This window comes from Ovis canadensis, chromosome 1 (assembly GCF_042477335.2).
Source record: "Ovis canadensis isolate MfBH-ARS-UI-01 breed Bighorn chromosome 1, ARS-UI_OviCan_v2, whole genome shotgun sequence".
Lineage (NCBI taxonomy): Eukaryota > Metazoa > Chordata > Mammalia > Artiodactyla > Bovidae > Ovis > Ovis canadensis.
In genome coordinates this window covers 116,253,879-116,279,119 of record NC_091245.1, presented here as the reverse complement: position 1 = coordinate 116,279,119, position 25,241 = coordinate 116,253,879, and the positions used below count along the sequence as shown (strand labels likewise).

The 25,241-nt window shown below is 38.8% G+C and overlaps 1 pseudogene; it reads left to right on the top strand.

The window, feature by feature from the left end:
- The first annotated feature begins 12,837 nt into the window (after positions 1–12,837).
- Positions 12,838–25,241, top strand: part of LOC138438994 (large ribosomal subunit protein eL15-like) — a 33,822-nt pseudogene continuing 21,418 nt past the window's right edge.

Genomic DNA, 25,241 nt, shown 5'->3' with positions numbered 1-25,241 from the left:
CAGAAGCAACTTCAGCAGAGATTCTATCCTGGTTCTACAATGTTCTTCACCTCTTGCCTCCGCTCGACCCACCTCTTTTCATAAATTATTACTGAAACCCAACCTTTCCCATAAGAACGTCATTGATCAACTAACTCCCTAGGCCATTCTTGTTTCCCTTTACATGCATCACCGAGGAAATTCTGTTTCTCCTGCACTCAACACCCCCCACTCCCAAGCAAAGGCCTCACCTCTGTTGCCTCCTCCAGGTCCCAGTTAGGAGCCTGGCAACCAGCTCACAAGTCACTAACATTTGAAACCAAAAGAACGTGTTCATGGATGAATTCTATGTTCATCCTTTCCCCTTCCCAACTTAAAATGAAACATTTTTGTATAGCCATTTTAATGTTAATTTTGATATTTCATTCTACTTTCCAATGAGTGATCAGCACATTTTCCCTGGTATATCTTCTTTAGAACATCCTGGAAGACAGGGGTGCAGCCAGGCCAGTCTCTGGGCAGCCCTAGGGCCCCTTTCAAGGAAGTAAAGTCTTTCCTGATGGATATTGCCAATGATGGTGCTGACGGCACTCACTGACACCTGCTCCAGTTCTATAGACATTTTTAATACTGTTGAATCAGTCATGCACGCCACTTGGCCAGCACAAGGCAGCTATCTGACCACTAGAAATACAGAAGAATCTGAAGACAGAAATGGGGCCATAGCTTGGTGGCTGTGGTAAGGCCTTATGTTCTCAGCTTTGATATCTAAGCTATGTTTCATGCTTTATTTCCCCCTGTAGCAAATAGCTCTTTTGATATTTTGAAGCCTTTTATGTATAACATGTGCATGTAGCCAAATAGCAAGCTTGGTTATATACATTTTCATCATGAAATAATTGCAATTAATAAATTACAATGAAGCTGTAGTACAAGCTTCATTCCCAGGGGAACCACATGGAGTTTATATTCCTACAAGCCTGAAGTCAAAAAGGTCAGCTTCTGCTGGAATTCAAGGAGATTTGTAGAAGATATGTGATGGGGTGGGCAAGGAAGAAGGGGGTGAAGTTGACTTCCAGAATCCTCTTCTAGAATCCTCTTCTGTCCTCTGCAATACCCAAGGCAACCACTCTTTATTATTCTCCTCCTCATCTTATCCCCAGGTAGAGGAACAGCGAACTCCACATGTGGCAGCATCATTCCTCTTCTTAGTCCCCCACCTTTCAAGGTACACAGTCTAGTAGAAAGCCTCTGCAGGTCTGCTTGCTGAGAAAACTGGGAAAGCAGCTATTCTGTGATGGTGTGGATGGAGTCATCTGCATAGCTTTGTCAAAGAAACCTTTCATTAGGTTCTTTCAGAAATATCAGCTATTCCATGGAAATACTAGAATTCATTTTATAAAAGCCCCTAAGCTCAACTTCCCTGATGCTGGGAAAGATTGAAGAAAGGAGAAGGGAACAACAGAGGATAAAATGGTTGGATGGCATCACTGGCACAATGGACATGAATTTTTTTAATTTATTTATTTTAATTGGAGGCTAATTACTTTACAATATTGTATTTGGTTTGCCATACATCAACATGATTGAGTAAACTCCAGGAGTTGGCAATGGACAGGGAGGCCTGGCATGCTGCAGTCCATGGGGTTGCAAAGAGTTGGACATGACTGAGCAACTGAACTGAACTGAGCTGAATTGAAACTCAACTCAAGCAGTACAGCAAAGATGTAAGAAACCTTGCTCCAAGCAAGGTCAGCTTTGCTTTGATTCCAGGCTTTACCACTTTAACTGGAAGGCTTTACCAGTTCTTATAATTCCCTTCTACCATTCTGCTTTCTCATCTATGGGGATCATTCATGGATAATATCTTATACACAATCACCACTCAAAATTTAGGGCTATTATTATTATCATAGCTTGTTATTATCATCATGCTTGTTATTACCAGGATTGACTGAAATTCCCTTCATTAATTTAGCATTTCTTGATCATGATCTCTGTGCTATGTGTGGTCAAAGATGATGAAAAACATGGAGCCTGAAATGAATGTATTTTACCTCCCACATCAATATAAGTACAAAAATGTTCACGGAAACAAGCAATTCCTAGACCATTTCAGGTTGGGGACAAAAAGTAGAACATAATCATGATAACTAAAGCACCTCATTTGGCTTTGCATCCACCACTTCTTTCCCAATTAAATCTTGGTGTTCTTGAGCGGTTTCTTGAGGGTTCATGAAATAGTTCCCTCAGCTAAAAGATACTCCCTGTATCCTTTGGCTTCAGTTTACCCTACTGGTGTCTCTTTTTATTGCCATCCTCAATAAACCAAATTTGCATCTGTCTTTGGAAGACCTTTTTGAAGGGGAGCAGAGAATTTTTAAATGTTGACTTGATCCTCTAAGCCAGCCTGAGCTCCCCAGTTTGACAGACTCTACCACTACAAATTAATGGTCATATCTATCACTTCACATTTCATGCACATTTTATATTTCTTGCCAGGACATTACATAGGTTTTGCAAATACCCCTTCCCGTAAATTCATTGATTCTAAAAGCCAGTGATGCATGCTGAGGGCATCCAAACTGCTGCCCAACCTAGGAGGCCACCCCAGCACCTTACTTTCCTGCTTCTTCCCCATGCCAGCTGTCTTTGGCACATGGGAGGTGCTTCATGGAATGCACTGAGTGAGTGCTCAGCCTGATGTGTCCATCTCTTATTGGTACCTGCTCCTAACCACACCTCCAAGAAGAGGAGGTACTTTATGTGACATTTGATTATTTAGGCTACAAAATAAGAAGTCCCATCATCTCAACATATCAGGGGTATCTTAATGAAACAGCATTTTCTTTTTCTTTTCTCTGTATTCTTTCTCCTCCCCACCCATGTAAGTCTTAGAAGAGCTGCAGAGAACAATAAGAGAACATCCTATTGCTCTCAAAACAATGTGAGTGCACACGCATATGTGCATGCCCACTTGCTCAGTCACATCCAACTCTTTGAGGCTCCATGGACTGTAACCTGCCAAACTCCTCTGTCCATGGGATTGTTCAGGCAAGAATATTGCAGTGGGTTGCCATTTCCTTCTCCAGGGAATCTTCCTGACTGAGGGATCAAACCTGCATCTTCTGTGTCTCCTGCATTAGCAGGCAAATCCTTTACTACTGAGCCACATGGAAAGCCCACATATTTGTTTTTACTCCCTACTTATTCCAGGATGTTCAGAAAACCTTATCAGTCAAAGATATATTCCACCGCTGCTGCTGCTGCTAAGTCGCTTCAGTCGTGTCTGACTCTGTGTGACCCCATAGACAGTAGCCCACCAGGCTTCCGCGTCCCTGGGATTCTCCAGGCAAGAACACTGGAGTGGGTTGCCATTTCCTTCTCCAATGCATGAAAGTGAAAAGTGAAAGTGAAGTCGCTCAGGTATGTCCGAATCCTAGCGACCCCATGGACCGCAGCCTACCAGGCTCCTCCATCCATGTGATTTTCCAGGCAAGAGTACTGGAGTGGGTTGCAATTGCCTTCTCCATATTCAGCCGCGGGTAACAGAAAATACCTCACAGAGCAGCATGCACAAAGAAAGGAAGTAATTGCTGTATGGAAAAAGTTCAGGTGTAGACAATCTAAGTCTGGAGAGAGGCTCAATGGCCTCTGAACCCTTCTATCTTCGGGTTGCACCACCCTTACTGAGGGATCTCATCTTTAAAGTTGCAAGAGGGCAGCAGCACTTCCAAGCATCATGACTGAAATCTAGACCGAGAGAAGAAAAAAGAGCCAAAAGGTTTGTGAATAACCCTATCCTGTTTAAAGGATTTCCCAGAAATCTTATCTAGCAACTGCCACTTACATTTCACTGAACAGAACAATGCTTCATATTAATCTCCAATTTCAAGGAAGTCGGAAGGAGATAATTTTTTTAATCTGGTTTCCTACCACTCCCAAATAAAGTAAGTTTTGTCATCAAAGGAGAGAGTAGATATTAGATAGGTAATTAGCAGTGTCTGCCAAAAGAATACGGTTTGATATAGCAAAAAAAAATGTCATCAAAGACATTTGCAAAAGAAAATTTCAAGGTCTAACTTCTAAGAAGAATCTTTGTTTTAGGTTGATCACAATTTACAAAAAGCATAACAGGATGTTAAAGTAGGACATTTTCTTCAACCGCAGCTCCTAAGGCTAAGAGCAAAATGATAGGTGTTAAGTACACCTGCATGGCCAGGTAAAATTATGGGCATTCTGTACAGAATTGGCAGCAGGAATAGCCAAGAACCGGTCTTCCATGCTTTAGCTGAACACACACCTCCAGCTGACACAAAAAGGCTCACCTCAAGCCAAACAGAAGGCCTATTAAAGAATCACCTGTAGGCTCGACCTGTGTCCCATGAAATCAAGGCACCCAGGCACTGGTACCTGATTCTCTCCTAAGAAAAATAAGATAAGAAAATCATGTAAAGTCACAGCCTTGGGACAGAGTGAAAAGAGATAGCTGCCTTCAGAGTAAAATGTACTTCTCCCAAGAACTGGGCAAAAGTATATGTTTTTCAGAACTAAGTGTTGAACCTCATAGAAAAGAAATACCCTAGGTTTATTTGAAACTGGATTTCAACTAAAAGAAGGCCAGGAGTGCACACTTGACTGTTGTCATTATGGATAGGATGAGTTATGTCCTGGTTGGCCTGGGGCAATCCCATGGGACAACTGCTGTCCCAGCATCCCAGCAACTCTACTGATAGCTCCTCCTTATAATCTCAAAAGTGTCCACTTTAGATGACAAATTACATCGTCACTTGGTAATGAAGGGCTCTCATTGACACACAGAGCTGGATTATCAGCCTGCAGTTTCTCAAGATCTTAATCTGCGAGGGTCCTAAAACATCACTGGGAAGGTACCTAGCAAAACTACTTATGAGGGATATTGTTTATGTGAATAATAGAATGACTTCTGCCAATTAAGGAGAAGCAGAGTCATAGGTAGTAACAGCAGATGATTAATAAATTGTTTTCTCAGGATGATACCTCCAGATAACTGGTGAAACTCATTTTTACCAATAGATAGCTAGTTTGAATGGATCAGAGGAATAGAAGAAAACATGTTACAAGAGATCTTCTGACTGCATTCTCCAATATAGAATTCAGTGGTAAATATACATTAAACAAGCAGATGAAGGAGATATCAGTTTAAAGTGGGGGTAAATACCTTCTGTAGATTCTCATGTATATTAGTCAAGCTTTGTCAATGTGTCATAATTTTTGAAATTATAAAGTATCTGGTGCTTCATTTCTCTATAGCATTATTTTGGGGCTCAAAACACCCACAGGGTGTTTCCTATATGTGAAAATCATCCCTTATGTGTACAGCAGGACCAATACTTGGATAGCAAATCATCTTTTTTTGGATGCAGACTCTGTCACAATTACATTTGCTATGCCTCTCAGAATGTAAAGAGGAAAAACAGAGGAGAAAGAAAAGGAGCCAAATAGAGCACATAAGCCACATGGATTAACAATATCTTGACAATATAGCATTAAATTAGTTTTCTTTACATCATTGATTAAAAAAAAAATGTTGATTAGGATAAAACTAACCACCTCCTGGACTTCCCAAGTGGCACTCGTGGTAAAGAACTCACCTGTAAGTGCAAGTAGATGTAACAGACATGGATTTGACCCCTGGGTTGGGAAGATCCCTTGGAGGAGGTCAAGGTAACTCATTCCAGCTTTCTTGCTTGGAGAATCCCCATGGACAAAGGAGCCTGGCAGGGTACAGTTCATAGGGTCGGAAAAAGTCGCACATGACTGAAGCATTTCAGCAAGCAAGCCAGCAACCACTTCCCAGTGGCACCACTTCTAAACACCATCACACTGGGTATTAGAATTTAACATATGAATTTTGCCTGGACACAGACATTGAGTTCATAACACCTGCCCTACCAGAATCCAAGTCTACTAGGTCTACCTAGTTTCCCTAATATTGGCATCTAATAATATTACTGAAGAAATAAATATGGCTGGTCTGGATGGGCTTGTTCTTTGTGAACCCAAGAGAGACTGACCCCTTAGTTGTATTACTAGCTTTTCTAAATGTCTACATGTTGCAGCATCTTGCTAGGGAACAGTGCCAGCCTTGTCAGGATTTATGAAATTCATCTTTTTTTGTTTGGGAATCAAAATAGCATTTGCCCACTTCGACTTCTGGCATCTCTCTGATTTACCATGATTCTGCAAAGATCACACATTTCAATAAAAGTTGCCAGATATTGAATGCTTACTAGATGTCAATCAGTGTGCTGAGAGCTCTTACATACATTATCTCCTATATGTAAAAATTAATGGACCCTGTCTAATTGTAACATATGTGAACACAAAATGCTAATTTTTAAACACATTTAAGCCAGCATTATAGAATTTCTTTATTTTTCTACAAAACTTTGTCGTCTTCAAGTTCTCCTGTCTACCAAGTCACACTACATCTCTAGTATCCTAAAGGTCATCATCTGAGTCCCTGTTCCAGCTGACCTCTGGCAACCCTCTGCCTTTCTTGAGGATTCCAAGGAGAGTTTACTTAGTCCTGGTGTCATTTGTCACCACTGAGAATAGCTTTTCTGGACTTTGTAAAATGCTTCTCCAGACCACTGTCATGCTCCTCATTTCTACTCACTTCTACATTCCATTGTTTGAGCAGCCCCTCTCTAATTTGCCAAACAGAGCTAACACTAGGCATTATAATCAATAAACTGGCTTCAGCCCCTGAGACAACACAATCCCACACCCACCTTAAAACTCAGAAATATGATGAGTATAGTAGAGTGTGAGGAAAAGAAAGGAAGAAGGGAGGCTATCTTTTTTATTTTATATTCCTCTATTTTTCCCATACTCTCACACAGAGACTCCAGTCTCCCATTTGACTTTTTTATGTACCAGAGCCCTCTTTTGGAAAAAAAGAAATTGGAAAAAAAAAATAGGTTGAATCAGTGACCAAGAATAAAAACAATGCAGAATAAAAGAGGATGTTTCAAGGCACACAGATGAATCATCTACTGATGCCACAGATACTGCCTTTTTTTTTGAAGCATCTATTGTGTTCCCTCTTTGGAGTTGTTTATTAAAAACTGAATATCTTCCATGGAGCAAAATTCCTATGCTTTCATGGTGACTTTAATTTCTGAAAACAGGCAAAAGGTGTTTGGAACTAAGTCTGACAATTAAGGTGAGTAATGTGTTTCTAGGTCAAAAACCAGATGTGACAATATTGCAATGATAGTGATGTTTTTTGTAACTGGGGAAGTAGCTGTTAAGGATATTCCCAGAGAGGCACTTACAAAGATGTTTGAGCAATTGCAATGTGAGTATTTTGAAGCCCAACACGCACCAGGAAACATGGTATCATGACTAGAACCTTGCCTTGTTGGTTAATTCTAGGGCTAACGCCACATTCTGCAACTTCCTCTGTCAATTTGGTCATTTTTCTTTTCATATTGCTCAGCTGCAATAAGTGAATAATGTCTGCCTTGAAAGAACTGTTGTGAAGGTTCTTATGCCAGATAAGTGGGCCATGGAGTTCAGGAGATAATATTTCTACTTTCACTCTTTCCATGGGCAAAGCTAAGACGTTTGAAAACCCTTGCCTGCTTCTAATCTCAAGGTGGATGTTTTAGAATCAGTGAAAAAAATAATGTCCCTGTTAAAACATTCTGTCTCTATGTTTCAGTGTATACAGGAGCAAAGGAATTAGTTTTTGAGTGTTCAGGAGGCAAATATTGAATGGATAAGAAAAAATTTAAAAATACCAATACAGCAAAAGAGACACAGATATATAGAACAGTCTTTTGGACTCTGTGAGAGAGGGAGAGGGTGGGATGATTTGGGAGAATGGCATTGAAACATGTATAATATCATATATGAAATGAATCGCCAGTCCAGGTTCAATGCATGATACTGGATGCTTGGGGCTGGTGCACTGAGACAACCCAGAGGGATGGTACGGGGAGGGAAGAGGGAGGGGTTTTCAGGATGGGGAACACATGTATACCTGTGGTGGATTCATGTTGATGTATGACAAAACCAATACAATATTGTAAAGTCATTAACCTCCAATTAAGATAAATAAATTTATATTAAATATATATATATAATTCAAATAGTCATAAACAGTGACTCTGTTGAGATAATCCTACTTGCCTATCGCATACTGTTCATCACTTTGCTGCCTCAGAGGTGAGGAGTCCAGGCTGGGCTGACACAGCAACAGAACCCAGAGTAAACTATACAGATATTTACTGAACTGAAATTTTCTTTTATAGAATGTATTTTTATACACACATACATGCTACACAGAGAATGAGAAAGTGAAGCCTGGGAGAGATATCCAGTCTGCAAATCCTACCTTGGGACAATATAATGAAGACATATACAGAAGCACAGTTTCCCATGGTAACAGCCTTTATTGTAGAAATTTTGTCAGCAAGCAACCAGGTGTACTGTATTATTTAAATTAAAGCTAATTTAAATAATAATAGCAATATTTATGAAGCTACTAAGCACTGTACTAAATGCTATGGCCACATGATCATAGCTGCTTTGGTTTAGTATAAAAGTCAGTATCCACATAGTCAAGAATGAATTTTATGGATACAAATACAGATTATATAGATGTATCAATTACCAAGTAAAAGACATCAGCTTCCCCAAAATGTGCAGGGAGTGTGGATTCCTTGGCACATCCACTGGAGTTGGGAATAGGCCAGGCCAACAAAGTGGAGACTATCAGATGCCAGGGGGAGGAAAAAAGGTCATGAGGGCAAGGAGACAACCCACTATTCTAAAGCAAATCATTTACTTTTGAATTGCTGGTGATTTTACAAAAGAGATGAGTTCTGCAGCATGGGCAGCCATGTTTCACCAGCAGGCAGAGTTATGGGGTCAGTCTGAATTCCATAAAGCTGCAGAGGCTTGTGAAAGGCACTATATGGGCCTCAATAAACAACAATGATCAGGTTAACCTTTTGCTTCCGAGATGCTCCTAACTTTCTGTTTGCAGCAGGACCTGATTTTGAGCATGGTTAACAGCATTCCCCACTGATGCTGCCCTTTACAAAGCAAATGCATTGTGACAAAAGGACAGAAGATAATCTCAGAATCTAAGTCCACTTTGATGAGTATGAATATTGGACTTTAGTGTGAAGGTTTTTTACATTATCGCCACCCCGTTTACGCCAAATAAAGAGAAAGCACTCCTCGGCAAAGGTTTTATTTTGCTTAAAGTCCCTCTGATGGGTTTCTGCTCTTAGTAGTTATATAACAAAGTGGTGGCATAACATATAGAGGCAGTGGGATGAGAGTTGAACATACCTGTATTTGAAGCCATAATGAGAGCTTGGAGGTAACAAGGGGGGTGGTTTGTATAATAATTAATAACCTGAGTTCCAGACACCACTGGAGCAGCATGCAAATTCAATGACCCTGCAGTGGCACCTCTTGAAGAAGGTGCTTTATTGCCTCTGTCAGGTGTTCCCTTCTCAGCTGTGATTCCTTCCAGCCTCGGTGGTTTGCATACTGCGGCTAAACATTAAGCAGTAATGAATGACAACCCAGCCACTCTGCACACTGCAGTGAGAAGCTGCCATAATTGGCTCTCCCATCCTCACTGTTCCCTCCCTCTCTGCAGAGGAGAGGAGGCCACTGATGGCAAGCACTTCGACAAAATGCAAAGGGCATGGGAGCCACTGCAATATTCAGAGGACACAGAAGTGATTGTGCCAAATCCATACTTATACTTTCCCCAAGGATACAGAGCCTACTGACTGGAGGTATGAAGTATGCAGTTCCCCTCACACTCTGGGAAGTACAAGATTCTGAGGGACCAAGTAAGTATTGGAATTCTCGCTATATGTACATGCTTTCTGGGCTTCTTCCCCCTACTTTGGGTTTGGGTTTAGATTGCAAAATTATAGGAATGAGAAGATCCACAAGAAAGCTCGAAGGACACGAACACTAATTTGGATTTTGTTTTCTCTGATCATATCTAAGATTTTTGTTGTTGCTATTTTTAATGTCAGACTGAGTGCTCAGCCCTCTGTTCTAATTTAACTCTGCCACTACACAGATGATCCTGAACAGGTTGGATGACCATTCTGAATTGCAAATAGCAGTAATATCAGTCAAAGGTATTGAAAATGAAATGAAATCGTAAGTTTAAGAATATATCTAAAACTTAAAGCCATATAAACAAAAGTTCTATTCATGTCTAGCTTCCATTCCATATTTCAAATTTTAAACTTTTTATGCTGCAATACAATAAAAGGCCTACTTTCTATATTTTGAATTCTTTAATAAGAATAAGCCTCTGACATTTTGGCTTAAGTGATTAGATTTAACTGCAAATTAAATTCTGTATTTTTTACTAGTTGACAGACCCAGTGACTAGCTTAACTAGAGGCCTAGGAATAAGATCGATAATAGATAGTAAACATCAACCCAGTGACCTCTTCAATGTTGAACATTGAAACTATTTTTTTTAATTTATTGAAATGTTTACTGAAATATAGTTGATTTGCAACGTTGTGTTAGTTTCATGTATATAGCAAAGTGATTCAGTTATACATATGTGTATATATGTATATATGTATGTGTATATATATACATATATACATTCTTTTCTAGATTCTTTTCTATCATAAGCTATCACAAAATACTGAATGTAGTTCCCTCTGCCATATGGTAGGTCTTTGTTGGTAATCTATTTTATATATAATAGTGCTTATATTTTAAAACTAAGCTCCTAATTTACCCTCCACTTTTTCCTTTGATAATCATGTTTGTTTTCTATGTGAGTTTATTTCTGTTTTGCAAATAAATTCATTTATATCATTTTTTAGATTCCTTACATAAGCAATATTATATGACATTTGTCTTTGCCTGACTTACTTCACTTAGTATGATAATTTCTAGGCTCATCCATGTTGTTGCAACTGGCATTATTTCATTCTTTTTTATGACTCAGTAATATCCCATTGTGTATATATACCACATCTTCTTTATCCACTAATATGCCATGGACACTCAGGTTGCTTCCATGTCTTGGCTATTGTAAATAGCGCTGCTATAAACATTGGGGTGCCTGCATCTTTTCAAATTGGAGTTTCCTCTGGATATATATCCATAGGTGTGGGATCACTGAATCATATGGTACCTCTATCTTTAGTTTTTTAAAAAGTCTCCCTACTGTTCTGTACAGTGACTGCATCAATTTCCATTCCCACCAACAGTGTGTGTGTGGGGGGGTCACTTTCTTTACACATTTTCAGCATGTATAATTTGTGGGCTTTTTGATAATGACCATTGTGACCAGTCTGAGATGATTCCTCATTGAAACTTTGATTTTTATCTAATAATTATCAATGTTGAGCACCTTTTCATATGTTTGTTGGATATCTATATATCTTCTTTGGGGAAAAGGAAAAAAGAAAAACAAAAACTCCTAGAAAGCAAATACTTGGTGCTTACATGTATAACACATAGTTATACTGCTGTTCTTTCAATTGTAGGTACTAGAAATTTAACTGAGATTATCATTTGATATTCAATTGTCCCACAGAGCTATTTGAATCACACTTAGAATAGTTACTTAACTTAGTAATTTATAAGTACAAGGATTTGAAATGAATAAATTAATACCATGGTGAGCAGTTCAGCCAAATCATTAAAAGCAAAGACTTTTTAACAGAGACTATAAGGAACAATGATTTCTTGGAATGCGATTAACAGGATAACCCTAATTTAGACAGAGCAGTCACCAAACACTGCACAAACATTGTGCAGCCAAGATGTGATTATCAGAGGAAGAGGTTGTATCATACAGTTGGAGAAGCAGCCAAAGTTCAGATCACTTAGGACTTTGTGGTAGAGACTGATAGTATTCTCTTCCCTTACAAGAGAAGCTAGATTTTTTTTTTTTTGAGGTTGGAAATGTTCTTAAATAAAATATCATCTTTCTTAGCCTCCTTTGACTATAAACATGGACATGTGATTAGATTCTGCCCAAGGAGACTTAGCAGAACTTAGCTAAGAACACCCAGAAAGCTTTCTTCGACTCCTGTTCTTTATCCCCTCTTTTCTTTTTCTTTCTTCCCATTTGAAAAATACATGTAATGGCTGCAGGTTCTCTTACGTTATGATCATGGGCCACACTGAGGATGGATGCCAAGGCAAAGAATGGCAGGCTAACACAGTTGAGTGGCCCAGGGTCCCTCATGACTTTCTGGAGCCACCAAGCCACTACTAGATGAATGTATTCAGAGTTCTTCTACATGAAAGAATAAACCTTTGATTTGTTTAAATACCATAGTTGAATATCTGTTTCAGCAGCTGAACACAATCTCTTGTAGACACAGACATCAAAAAGGACCTTTATTTTCCCTGTGATAAGCCAAGAAACTTTTTATTTTTTAATATATATTTATTTATTTTAATTGGAGGTTAATATTTTACAATATTGTATTTGTTTTGCCATACATCAACATGAATCCACCATGGGTGTACACATGTTCCCCATTCTGAACCCTCCTCCCACCTCCCTCCCCATACCATACCTCTGGGTCATCCCAGTGTACCAGCTCTGAGCATCCTGTATCATGCATCAAACCTGGACTGACGGTTCATTTGACATATGATATTATACATGTTTCACACATAAAACACAAGATCCAATTCACATATTTTAAAAAGAAAACTGACTGTTATATGAAGAATGGATTGAAGTGAAAGAAAAGAGTAAAAGCAAGGAGGTCAGTTAGAAATGTTCGGCCTTAGTTCAAATGAGAAATCAATAAAGCTTTGATTTGGGTGGTGCCAATAGGAATGGGGAGAATTTTGGAGGTTGAAAATCTAGGGGATAGTGAAAAATTTGATGAGCGGTGAGAAAGAAGCAGATTACTTACCAATAAACTTCAGGTTTTTAAACTGTTATTTAAAACCACTTTAGTTGAGAATGTGGGAAAATAAAAGGAAAAACATAAAAGGAAAATAAAGGAAAGCTATACAAAATCCAACATTTAGAAGTAAAGTAAAAAAGGAAAAGCCATCAGTGAAAACTGATGTCTGAGAGGTAAGGAAAAAAGGAGTGTGGGGTTATAAAACTCAAGAGAAAAGTAAGTTTCAAGAAGGAAAGAATGGCCAGAGGTGTTGAATGCTGTTGAGGATTCAAGTAAGATGAGACTCAAGAAAATATTAATCAAATATGGAAACATGGTAGCCAACATGATGGTAGTTAATTGTAGACATGGAAACCATATTGAATGGATTAAAGAGTTCTGACAAACCCTTCCACTAAAAGCAACTAGAAAAGCTGGGATATACTCACACAGATACACACATTTATCTGCTTGAGTCATTATAAATATAACAAAGTTCTAACTAATCATGCAACCAAGATCCGGAAGAATGTAAGCCAAAGAGTTGAGAACAGCATTTGAGGAAATTTCCTCTTTGCAGCATCTCCTGTTCCCAGGAGAGGAAGCTGAAAGAGGACAAGAAAACAAAATCAGAGTCCTGGGACTACCAATAAGGAGTGTGCTAGTGACCCTTCCTCCCTCTGTGCTCAACAGGAAAAAGCTACAAAGTAGTAACAGTGATTCAGCATTCAAGAGGTTCTTGTTCAAATACTGAATTAGCTCAAATCTAAAATCTATAGGCGTTGACCTGTATTGCCTAAATTATCTAAAAATCTATAATTACTTTGCCCCTAGTAGGCTGTGATGCAAACTAAATCCCCTGAAAGAAGAATATAACTCTTTTATCAAATTATTTCTATAAACTGTGACAAAATAATACCAGCCTAGCACTTAAAAAATATTCAAGTGCATGTGATGGAAAGCTACATTAAATAACAAATAATACCATACTTTAAGGCAAGAATCAATGCTGCAAACTGAGGACATTTTAAAATGATGGAAAGGTAAATTCACCAGGAAGATAAAACAATTTAAACTTCTTTATGGTTAATAATAACCCAAAACAGAGACAAAATTTTGAAATATTGACAGAATTGAAGAATAACATAAAATGTCCAATCATTATGCAAAATTAAGTGTTTTTTCTCAACAACTAATAGGACAAACAGGTATTGGGATATAGAAGATTTGAACATGATTAGTAAATTTTATTTAATCAACAGAGCACTGTGCACTTCAGAATACAAATTCTTTCAACAACACAGAGATAATTACCAAAATTGACCTTAAAGTACATCACAGCAAACTCAAAAATATTGAGACTATGTTGCTTGTTCCCTATTATAACATCGAAAGCTAGACATCAACAATGAAAAGATAACTATAAATCCCTATATTCCGAGTGTTAGTAAATTAATCAACATACTATTTGTTTGTTTTTCTAAATTTTCAGTTTGTATCATATATTTTAAAAGTTAGTACATATTTCCTAGTTTTATTCATTGAAGAAGGCCAGAAGAGGCCCAAACCAAAAAGAAATAAGCACCACTAGAGCCCATATTATGATCTCTAAATGTCATTTCTCACTAAAGAAACCAATAATCTTTGGATTTCAAGCATCTAATTAATATATCTTTAAATAACATGATTCAAAGAAGAAATCTCAATGGAAATTGGCTGACAATGAAAATATAACACAATAATTTGCAGTAAGTGGTTAAAGGTATGCCATATCAAAGAAATGTGGTCATGCCTTAAAATTAAGGAACTAGTAATACATTTCAAAAGTTAGAAGAGCCTTGTTGATGCTCATCGTTTAGTTGCTAAGTCATGTTGACTGTTTGCAACCCAGTGGATTACAGCACACCAGGTTTCCTTGTCCTTTACTATCCCCCAGAGTTTGCTCAAATTCATGTCCATTGATTTGGTGATGCCATCCAACCATCTCATTCTCTGTTGCCCCTTTCTTCTCCTGCCCTCAATTTTTCCCTGCATCAGGGTCTTTTCCAATGAGTTGGCTGTTCACATCAGGTGGCCTAAATAGTCGAGGTTCACCTTCAGCATCAAGCCTTCCAATAAATATTCAGGCTTGATTTACTTTAGGATTGACTGATTTGATCTCCTAAGTGTCCAAGGAACTCACTAAGAGTCTCCTCCAGCACCAGAGTTTGAAAGCATCAATTGCTCAGTGCTCAGCTTTCTTTATAGTCCAACTCTCACATTCATATGTGACTACTGGAAAAACCATAGCTTTGACTATCTGGACCTTTTACAGCAAAGTGATGTCTCTGCTTTTTAATATACTGTTTAGGTTTGTCATAGCTTTTCTACCAAAGAGCAAGCATCTTTTAATTTTGTGGCTGCAATCACCATCTGCAGTGATTTTGGAGCCAAGAAAAATTAAATCTGCCACTGTTTCCACTTTTACCTATCTATTTGCCACAAATGATGAGAAAAGATGCCATGATCTTAGTTTTTTGAATGTTGAATTTTAAGTCAGCTTTTTCAATCTCTTCTTTCCTCTCCATCAAGAGGATCTATAGTTTCTCTTTGCTTTCTGCCATGTGGGTGGTATAATCTGCATATCTGAGGTTATTGATATTTCTCCCAGCAATCTTGATGCCAGCTTGTGATTCATCCAGCATGAGATTTCGTGTGATGTACTCTGACTAGAAGTTAAATGAGCAGGGTAACAATATACAGCCTTGCCATACTCCTTTCCCAGTTGTGAACCAGTCCATTGTTATATGTTGGTTCTAAATGTTGCTTCTTGACCTGCATACAGGTTTCTCAGGAAGCAGGTAAGGTAGTCTGGTATTCCCATCTCTTGAAGAATTTTCCAGTTTGTTGTGATCCACACAGTAAAAAGCTTTAGTGTGGTCAATGAAGTAGATGCTTTTCTAGAAATCCCTTGCTTGCTCTATGATCCAAGGGACATTGGCAATTTGATCTCTGTTCCTCTGCCTTTTCTAAATCCAATTGTACATCTGGAAGTTCTCAGTTCATGTACTGCTGAAGCCTAGCTTGAAGGATTATGAGCATTTCCTTGCTAGCATGTAAAATGAGCACAATTGTGCAGCAGTTTGAGCATTCTTTGGCATTGCCTTTCTTTGGGGTTGGAATGAAAACGAACCTTTTCCAGTCCTGTGGCCGCTGCTGAGTTTTCCAAATTTGCTGGCATATTGAATTCATTACTTTATTTTTTTTTAATTTTTATTTTTACTTTATTTTTCTTTACAATACTGTATTGGTTTTGCCATACATTGACATGAATCTGCCACGGGTGTACATGAGTTCCCAATCATGAACTCCCCTCCCACCTCCCACCCCATATCATCTCTCTGGATCATCCCTGTGCACCAGCCCCAAGCATCCTGTATCCTGTATCGAACATAGACTGGCGATTTGTTTCTTACTTGATAGTATACATGTTTCAATGCCATTCTCCCAAATCATTCCACGCTCTCCCTCTCCCTCCGAGTCCAAAAGTCCGTTCTATACATCTGTGTCTCTTTTGCTGTCTCGCATACAGGGTTATCCTTACCATCTTTCTAAATTCCATATATATGTGTTAGTATACTGTATTGGTGTTTTTCTTTCTGGCTTACTTCACTCTGTATAATCGGCTCCAGGTTCATCCATCTCATTAGAACTGATTCAAATGTATTCTTTTTAATGGCTGAGTAATACTCCACTGTGTATATGTACCACAGCTTTCTCATCCATTCATCTGCTGATGGACATCTAGGTTGTTTCCATGTCCTGGCTATTATAAACAGTGCTGCAATGAACATTGGGGTAGATGTGTCTCTTTCAATTCTGGTTTCCTCGGTGTGCATGCCCAGAAGTGGGATTGCTGGGTCATAAGGCAGTTCTATTTGCAATTTTTTAAGGAATCTCCACACTGTTCTCCATAGTGGCTGTACTAGTTTGCATTCGCACCAACAGTGTAAAAGGGTTCCCTTTTCTCCACACCCTCTCCAGCATTTATTGCTTGCAGACTTTTGGATCACAGCCATTCTGACTGGTGTGAAATGGTACCTCATTGTGGCCTTGATTTGCATTTCTCTGATAATGAGTGATGTTGAGCATCTTTTCATGTGTTTGTTAGCCATCCGTATGTCTTCTTTGGAGAAATGTCTACTTAGTTCTTTGGCCCATTTTTTGATTGGGTCATTTATTTTTCTAGAGTTGAGCTGCATAAGTTGCTTGTATATTTTTGAGATCAGCTATTTGTCAGTTGCTTCATTTGCTATTATTTTCTCCCATTCAGAAGGCTGTCTTTTCACCTTGCTTATAGTTTTCTTTGTTGTGAAGAAGCTTTTAATTTTAATTAGATCCCATTTGTTTATTTTTGCTTTTATTTCCAGTATTCTGGGAGGTGGATCATAGAGGATCCTGCTGTGATTTATGTCGGAGAGTGTTTTGCCTATGTTCTCCTCTAGGAGTTTTATATTTTCTGGTCTTATGTTTAGATCTTTAATCCACTTTGAGTTTATTTTTGTGTGAGGTGTTAGAAAGTGATCTAGTTTTATTCTTTTACAAGTGGTTGACCAGTTTTCCCAGCACCGCTTGTTAAAGAGATTGTCTTTACTCCATTTTATATTCTTGCCTCCTTTGTTGAAGATAAGGTGTCCTTAGGTGAATGGATTTATCTCTGGGCTTTCTATTTTGTTCCATTGATCTATATTTCTGTCTTTGTGCCAGTACCATACTGTCTTGATGACTGTGGCTTTGTAGAAGAGCCTGAAGTCAGGCGAGTTGATTCTTCCAGTTCCATTCTTCTTTCTCAAGATTGCTTTGGCTATTCGAGGTTTTTTGTATTTCCATACAAATCTTGAAATTATTTGTTCTAGTTCTGTGAAAAATACCACTGGTAGCTTAATAGGGATTGCATTGAATCTGTAGATTGCTTTGGGTAGTGTACTCATTTTCACTATATTGATTCTTCCCATCCATGAACATGGTATATTTCTCCATCTATTAGTGTCCTCTTTGATTTCTTTCATCAGTGTTTTATAGTTTTCTATATATAGGTCTTCAGTTTCTTTAGGTAGATATATTCCTAAGTATTTTATTCTTTTCGTTGCAATGGTGAATGGAATTGTTTTAACAGCATCATATTTTAGAATTTGAAGTAGCTCAGCTGGAATTCCATCACCTCCACTAGTTTTGTTCATAGTAATGCTTCCTAAGACCCTCATGACTTCACACTCCAGGATGTCTGGCTCTAGGGGAAGAGCCTTATATAGAACAACTAGTGATGACATATTGTAAAATGAAAAAAATAAAAAGAATATAAAAACAGTATTACATAGTGTAATTAAAATTCTATGAAATTAAAGGAATAATTTTCAAATGTTAGCATACCCATAGAAGAAAATTTTGAAGAACATAGAATATAGGAAATGCTGGGTTGGAAAGTGAAGTGTCTGAAATGGATAGTTTCTGGTGATGGCAAGACTCAGGTTATGACCTTGGGAAAGAGTGGCTTAAGTGCAGCAAAAAAAAGTAGATCAACAGAGATGAGATCAAAGAACTACCTGATCTGCAGTGGAGATGTTTCCTTATATTAGAGCATTTAAACCACCATCAGGGAATATTGGTTTCTTAAACTGCTCAAAATTCAGTACATAAGTACTGAGCTTCATCTACTGTGATTTTATAGTTAGCTCAATTTTAGTTTTTACTAAAGACATAGAACTATGAAATTTTCCTCTGCCTCTGCCTCTGGAAATGCCTACTACCTGATTTACTCTGGAAATGGCTTTACCTTATTTGCCCACCCCTAGACCTCTCTTCTGTCTCCTAGAAACTTCATGATCTGCCTATGATGCACTTCAGTTCAGTTTAGTACAGTCGCTCAGTTGTGTCCGAGTCTTTGCAACCCCATGAATCGCAGCATGCCAGGCCTCCCTGTCTATCACCAACTCCCAGAGTTCACCCAAACTCATGTCCATCGAGTTGCTGATGCCATCCAGCCATCTCATCCTCTGTCATCCCCTTCTCCTCCTGCCCCCAATCCCTGCCAGCATCAGGGTCTTTTCCAATGAGTCAACTCTTCACATGAGGTGGCCAAAGTATTGGAGTTTCAGCTTCAGCATCAGTCCTTCCAAAGAACACCCAGGACTGATCTCCTTTAGGATGGACTGGTTGGATCTCCTTGCAGTCCAAGGGACTCTCTAGTGGAAAGGAATTTAGCCTTTCCAGGTTTTAGTGAGGCTAAAGTAACTTTCAGAATAGGTCAAACTGAAAAAAATTTTACCATTAAGAAAAGTTGTCTCCACTAGGCTTCCTCTAAGTTAACATCAAATGCTTTCTTCTAATGGCACCATCTTTAAAATTTTCTTTTCAATCATCTTCTTGCATGCGTGCATGTGTGCTGAGTCATTTCAGTCATGCCCAACTCTTTGCGAGGCTATGGACAGTAGCCCACAAGGCTCCTCTGTCCGTGGGATTCTCCAGGCAAGAGTACTGGAGTAGATTTCCATACCCTCCTCCAGGGGTCTTCCTGACCCAGGGATTGAACCACTGTCTCCTGAGTCTTCTGCACTGCAGATGGATTCTTTACCCATAGCAACTTCTGAACAGTTCCTTCAGTTCTCTTACATGTAGTCAACTTCAACTTTGTGATAGCATGTTCTTCAATGACCTTATAAATTAAGCTTTTCATTTCTTAGCAGTTGTTGAATATACATATTATGGGGATTCAACATGTTCCAGTCTGTTTCTGAGGTACAACAGATCTTGACTCCAGGGAGTTCTCTTAGAGTTTAGTGTCAAGGAAGCTGCTAGAACACTTGCAATTAGGCTTAGGCTTCTCTGGGTAAAAGACTAGAGGAGTGCTGTCTGATAAAGCTTTCTGTAATGATGGGAAAGTTCTATGCAGAATATGGCAGCCTCTAGTTACATGTGCTCATTAAAATAAAAGTAGCTGAAATTAAAATTTAGGCCCTCAGTCACACTAACTTCATTTTAGGGATCCCACTCCAGAGAAAGAGTGGCCAGCATTTCCAAATACAGAAAATGTTTGTTTCCATCCAGAAGGATAATTGAAGGTTAAGATCCCAACACTCGCAACAGCCAGAATGCTTCTTGCTGATCCATCATAGGCTCCCTTATTCAAACTTCCCCAGCTATGTTTGAGGTCCATCTTCTGGTCCTGGGCGCTTCCCAGGCACCCAGAATGGGACCTCTCCAGGTCTGCAGTCCCTGGAACATTTAGCCTGTGCATCAGTGCAGGACTTACACTCAGGCAAAGGGATTAAGGTTCTAAATGCCAGACCCATTTCTTGTCTGTCTGGGCTGTATCTTGCTTCCAGCTCAGAAACAGTTCCCAGTCTCTGCTCTTGTTAGGTCCTCAGACACAAAAGCCCCATTTGTCTTTTATAAACCTAGAATGGTATTTGATGAAACAGTGAAAACAATTTGTAAGCACACCCTTATAACATAGACTTCTTTACCCCTACTAGCAATTTTTGAAAAAGCCAAATACTTGTAATATGTGAATAACTGAGGAAACAAGGTAGAAAAATTCACCTGATGCTTGTAGATAAGTAGTTTCCTAGTCATTTGGCCTTGTTTTTGGTACTTTTACTCAATTTTATGTTTTAGGAAAAAGTGAAGTTATTTCCTTTAACTTCTGAACCCTGGAATTGGGTCATATTGTTTCAATATATAGAGATACCCATTAAAAGTTAAATCTAATTCCCTATCCCATTGTATGACAAAGGATTTTACCTAAACCACTGTTGAAAAGAAAAAATGCATTTATTAATAAATAAATCTTTCTGGAAATGCCCAGAGCACACCCCCATTGATAGTTCAAGTCTCAGCATTCTTACTGCTAAACAACCCTGGTTTTTTTTTTTTTTTTTTCCCAGCTCTATTAAGATATAATTGAACTATAATATTGTGTAAGTCTAAGATGTACAATGTGTTAATTTGGTACACTTACATATTGTAAAATAATTACCACATAAAATTAGCTAACACCTCCACCATGTAACACAATAGTCAATATTTCTTTGTGGGAAGAATATATAAGATATACTTTCTTAGAAATTCTCAAGTAGTATTAATATATAATGCGGTATCATTAACTGCAATCATCATGTTGTAGATTGGATCCCCAGAATTTATTCCTCTTATAACTGTAAGTTTATTCTTTGACCTATGTCTCCCCTTTTCCCCCACTACTCAGCCCCAGGTACCACAAATCTAGTCTCTGTTTCACCTTTTAGAGTCTGTATGTAAGTGGTATTATATATATCTGTCTTTCTCTGTCTTATTTCACTCAGAATAATGCCCTCGTGTTCCAACCATATTGTCACCAGAGAGGATTTCCGTCTTTCTTTTGACTGAATAGCATCCCATCATGGATGTATGTGTGTTTGTGCCTATGTGTACGTGTATCTCACAGCTTTTTTATCCATTCATCCATTACCTAATTATGAATATAAGTTCAGTGAATGATATTTCTGAAGTTCTAACATTTAATGCACAAATGTGTTTCAAGATTCCTGAACACTTAGTATAGCATCTTGTTCTCATTTTCTTAAGAACTTTTAGATAAAAGAAAATAACATAAACTTCTTTTACATTGGAATTCCTCTTATGTACTGTTAGTGCACAGTTTTTGGCTATGCTTTAAGAGAGAGAGGTTTTAATTATATGTGCTCAGTGACTTTAGAGTTATGATATCAGGCAAAATGTACTGTATGATGCAGAGTGCCTGCTCCCCAGAATAAATCAAATAGAAAAGTCTGCATTCAGAACCAAACTTTGCTTTCACTTACGCATGCACAATCCTCCTTGCATTAAGTTCAAAAAAAAAAAAGTGTACTTGGTCTTTCTTCACTCTGAGACTCCCTTTGATTTCAAATGGGAAATAGATTTTTGTACATCTCATTTCTGGTATACGACCTATGGACAATTATATGAGGTATGAATAATACTGCATTTTTGCTTCCCTATGTTTTGAATAACATAAGATCACTTAAGACTTCAAGTCTAATTTTTGCTCAAGATAGATTGTTTATTGATTTCTGTAACTTATAAGAAGTGCCTAGGTAAGCACATTTGACTGCCTGGGATGAGATTAATCAAACTCTCTTTTCAACTCTATTATTGTAAAATCACTTCAGTAGTAGCCACAAAGAGTGTCTCAGGGCTAGCAAAAAGCTTAATACCTCTCCTACCTTATGCTTCATCAGTAACTACTAAACTTAAACTAAATAGTACTTAATCTAAGCGTTGAGTGTGCTTTCTTGGCAAATCAACTCTCTTTCTATGCAAATTCACATCTTCTTAGCATGCCTACCCCATCTTAATGATCCCATGTATATAGAAATTCTTGATCTTCCTCTATACTACTAAAACTCAAGGCACTGTGAGGTGGACATGGCAGGACATCTGTCATAATACTGATTAGCAGATTTGACTTCATTCTCTGGTCTGTTGTGAAGGGGAACGTTTAATAAAGGAAAGTTTCTACCTTTACTAAATTCTCCATGTTCATCTTTCTCAAAGCTAGAAGAGGAGACCACTTTGGTCAGGATTCATATATGACAAAACCCAATCACAACCAGCTCCAGTGAATCTGCAGCTTAGTAGAGAAACACTGAAGGATCATTTCAGCAACAGAATGAAAATTCAGTTCAGTTCAGTTCAGTTCAGTCTCTCAGTCGTGTCTGACTCTTTGCGACCCCATGAATTGCAGCATGCCAGGCCTCCCTGTCCATCACCACCTCCCGGAGTTCACTCAAACTCACATCCATTGAGTCGATGATGCCATCCAGCCATCTCATCCTCCGTCATCCCCTTTTCCTCCTGCCCCCAATCCCTCCCAGCATCAGAGTCTTTTCCAATGAGTCAAATCCTTTGGCATGAGGTAGTCAAGGTATTGGAGTTTCAGCTTAATAGTTGGGAAAAATCAGTAATGAGTACCCAGGTTTGGGGCTGGGCGTGACAGAGTTTCAAGTGCAGCAATAGGCAGAGGAACCAGAGATCAAATTGCCAACATCCGCTGGATCATGGAAAAAGGAAGAAAGTTCCAGAAAAACATCTATTTCTGCTTTATTGACTATGCCAAACCTTTGACTGTGTGGATTACAATAAACTGTGGAAAATTCTGAAAGAGATGGGAATACCAGACCACCTGACCTGACTCTTGAGAAATCTATATGCAGGTCACGAAGCAACAGTTAGAACTGGACACGGAACAACAGACTGGTTCCAAATAGGAAAAGGAGCACATCAAGGCTGTATATTGTCACCCTGCTTATTTAACTTATATGAAGAGTATATCATGAGAAACTCTGGGCTGGAAGAAGCACAAGCTGGAATCAAGATTGTCAGGAGAAATATCAATAACCTCAGATATGCAGATGATACCACCCTTATGGCAGAAAGTGAAGAGGAACTAAAATGCCTCTTGATGAAAGTGAAAGAGGAGAGTGAAAAAGTTGGCTTAAAGTTCAACATTCAGAAAATTAAGACCATGGCATCCGGTCCCATCACTTCATGGGAAATAGATGAGGAAACAGTGGAAACAGTGTCAGACTTTATTTTGGGGGGCTACAAAATCACTGCAAATGGTGATTGCAGCCATGAAATTAAAAGACACTTACTCCTTGGAAGGAAAGTTATGACCAACCTAGATAGCATATTCAAAAGCAGAGACACTACTTTGCCAACAAAGGTCCATCTAGTCAAGGCTATGGTTTTTCCAGTGGCCATGTATGGATGTGAGAGTTGGACTGTGAAGGAAGCTGAGTGCTGAAGAATTGATGCTTTTGAACTGTGGTGTTGGAGAAGACTCTTGTGAGTCCCTTGGACTGCATGGAGATACAACGAGTCCATTCTAAAGGAGATCAGTCCTGAGTGTTCTTTGGAAGGACTGATGCTAAAGCTGAAACTCCAATACTTTGGCCACCACATGTGAAGAGCTGACTCATTAGAAAAGACTCTGCTGCTGGGAGGGATTGAGGGCAGGAGGAGAAGGGGACGACAGAGGATGAGATGGCTGGATAGCACCATCAACTCGCTGGACAGGAGTTTGAGTAAACTCCTGGAGTTGGTGATGGACAGGGAGGCCTGGTGTGCTGCAATTCATGGGGTTGCAAAGAGTCGGACTCTACTGAGCAACTGAACTGAACTGAACTGAATAGCAACAGATATAAATCTGCAAACATAAGTGAGCATGCATGCTAAGTCGTTTCAGTCATGTCCAACTCTGCAACCCCATGGACTGTAGCCTGCCAGTCTCCTCTGTCCATGGGATTCTCCAGGCAAGAATACTGGAGTGGGTTGCCATGCCCTCCTCCAGGGGAATCTTCCCCACCCAGGGATCGAATCCACATCTCTTATGTCTCCTGCATTGGTAGGACAGTTCTTCACCACTAGCACCACCTGGAAAGCAGTTGCCATATTTATTGCACAAACTAATTTTCTCCTCGTGTTTTATTGGATATCCTTCATGATCACCTGAATATAGAACTCTGTGATCTCTCCCCTTGATGTCTACTGGCAGTTTCACCTCTATTTCCTGAATGGAAAAGAAGGATGCCCAGAACTCAGGATTTTATATATACTATATGAGTCACATCATTACCAGAGAGACAAAGCTGGCTGAATGGGTACCAGGTATGTGTGTTGTAAGGACTGCACTATGTTAATCTTTCAAATTAGAAGTAATGATGAATCAAAGAAATGGACCAGTGACCAAGCTTATTTTTAAAAAATACATTTATAAGAAAAAAAAAAAAACAACACGTTCAGATACCAAGTCTTAGGAGTTGGAGGACAAGGATCAAAGAGGGTGAAGGAACCAAGAATGCATGTATGACCTGCTTGCAAACTGAGCAAGCATCACCAAAGTAGGGAGTGAGACAAAGCTGGTACTAAACAAATGTAATAAACTTCAGCTGTGGCAAATGTTTAGGTGACAACAAGTATGTTGCAGACGTGGGGTATACTGATCTAAAGGACAAGAGCTAAGTATACATCTCTCCTGGTCCAATTCTAGTAAATTACTCCCTTTTTCCTACGCATATTGATATACATACCTAATATTCCAATGGATGGGATGAAAAGTGTTCATCTCCCTGTGAGCAAACTTTCAAGACAAAAAAAAATTTTAGCAAGTAGTGTAAATGCAATTAAATCTCTAAAATCAAGGCTTTTACAATTAATCTTGATAAACTACACTATAAAACATCTTACTAGCCTCTGTGTTGGTTTTCTATTGCTGTATTTAAAAATCACTACAAATTTAACAGCTTAAAATAACACATTCAGTTTGGCAGAACA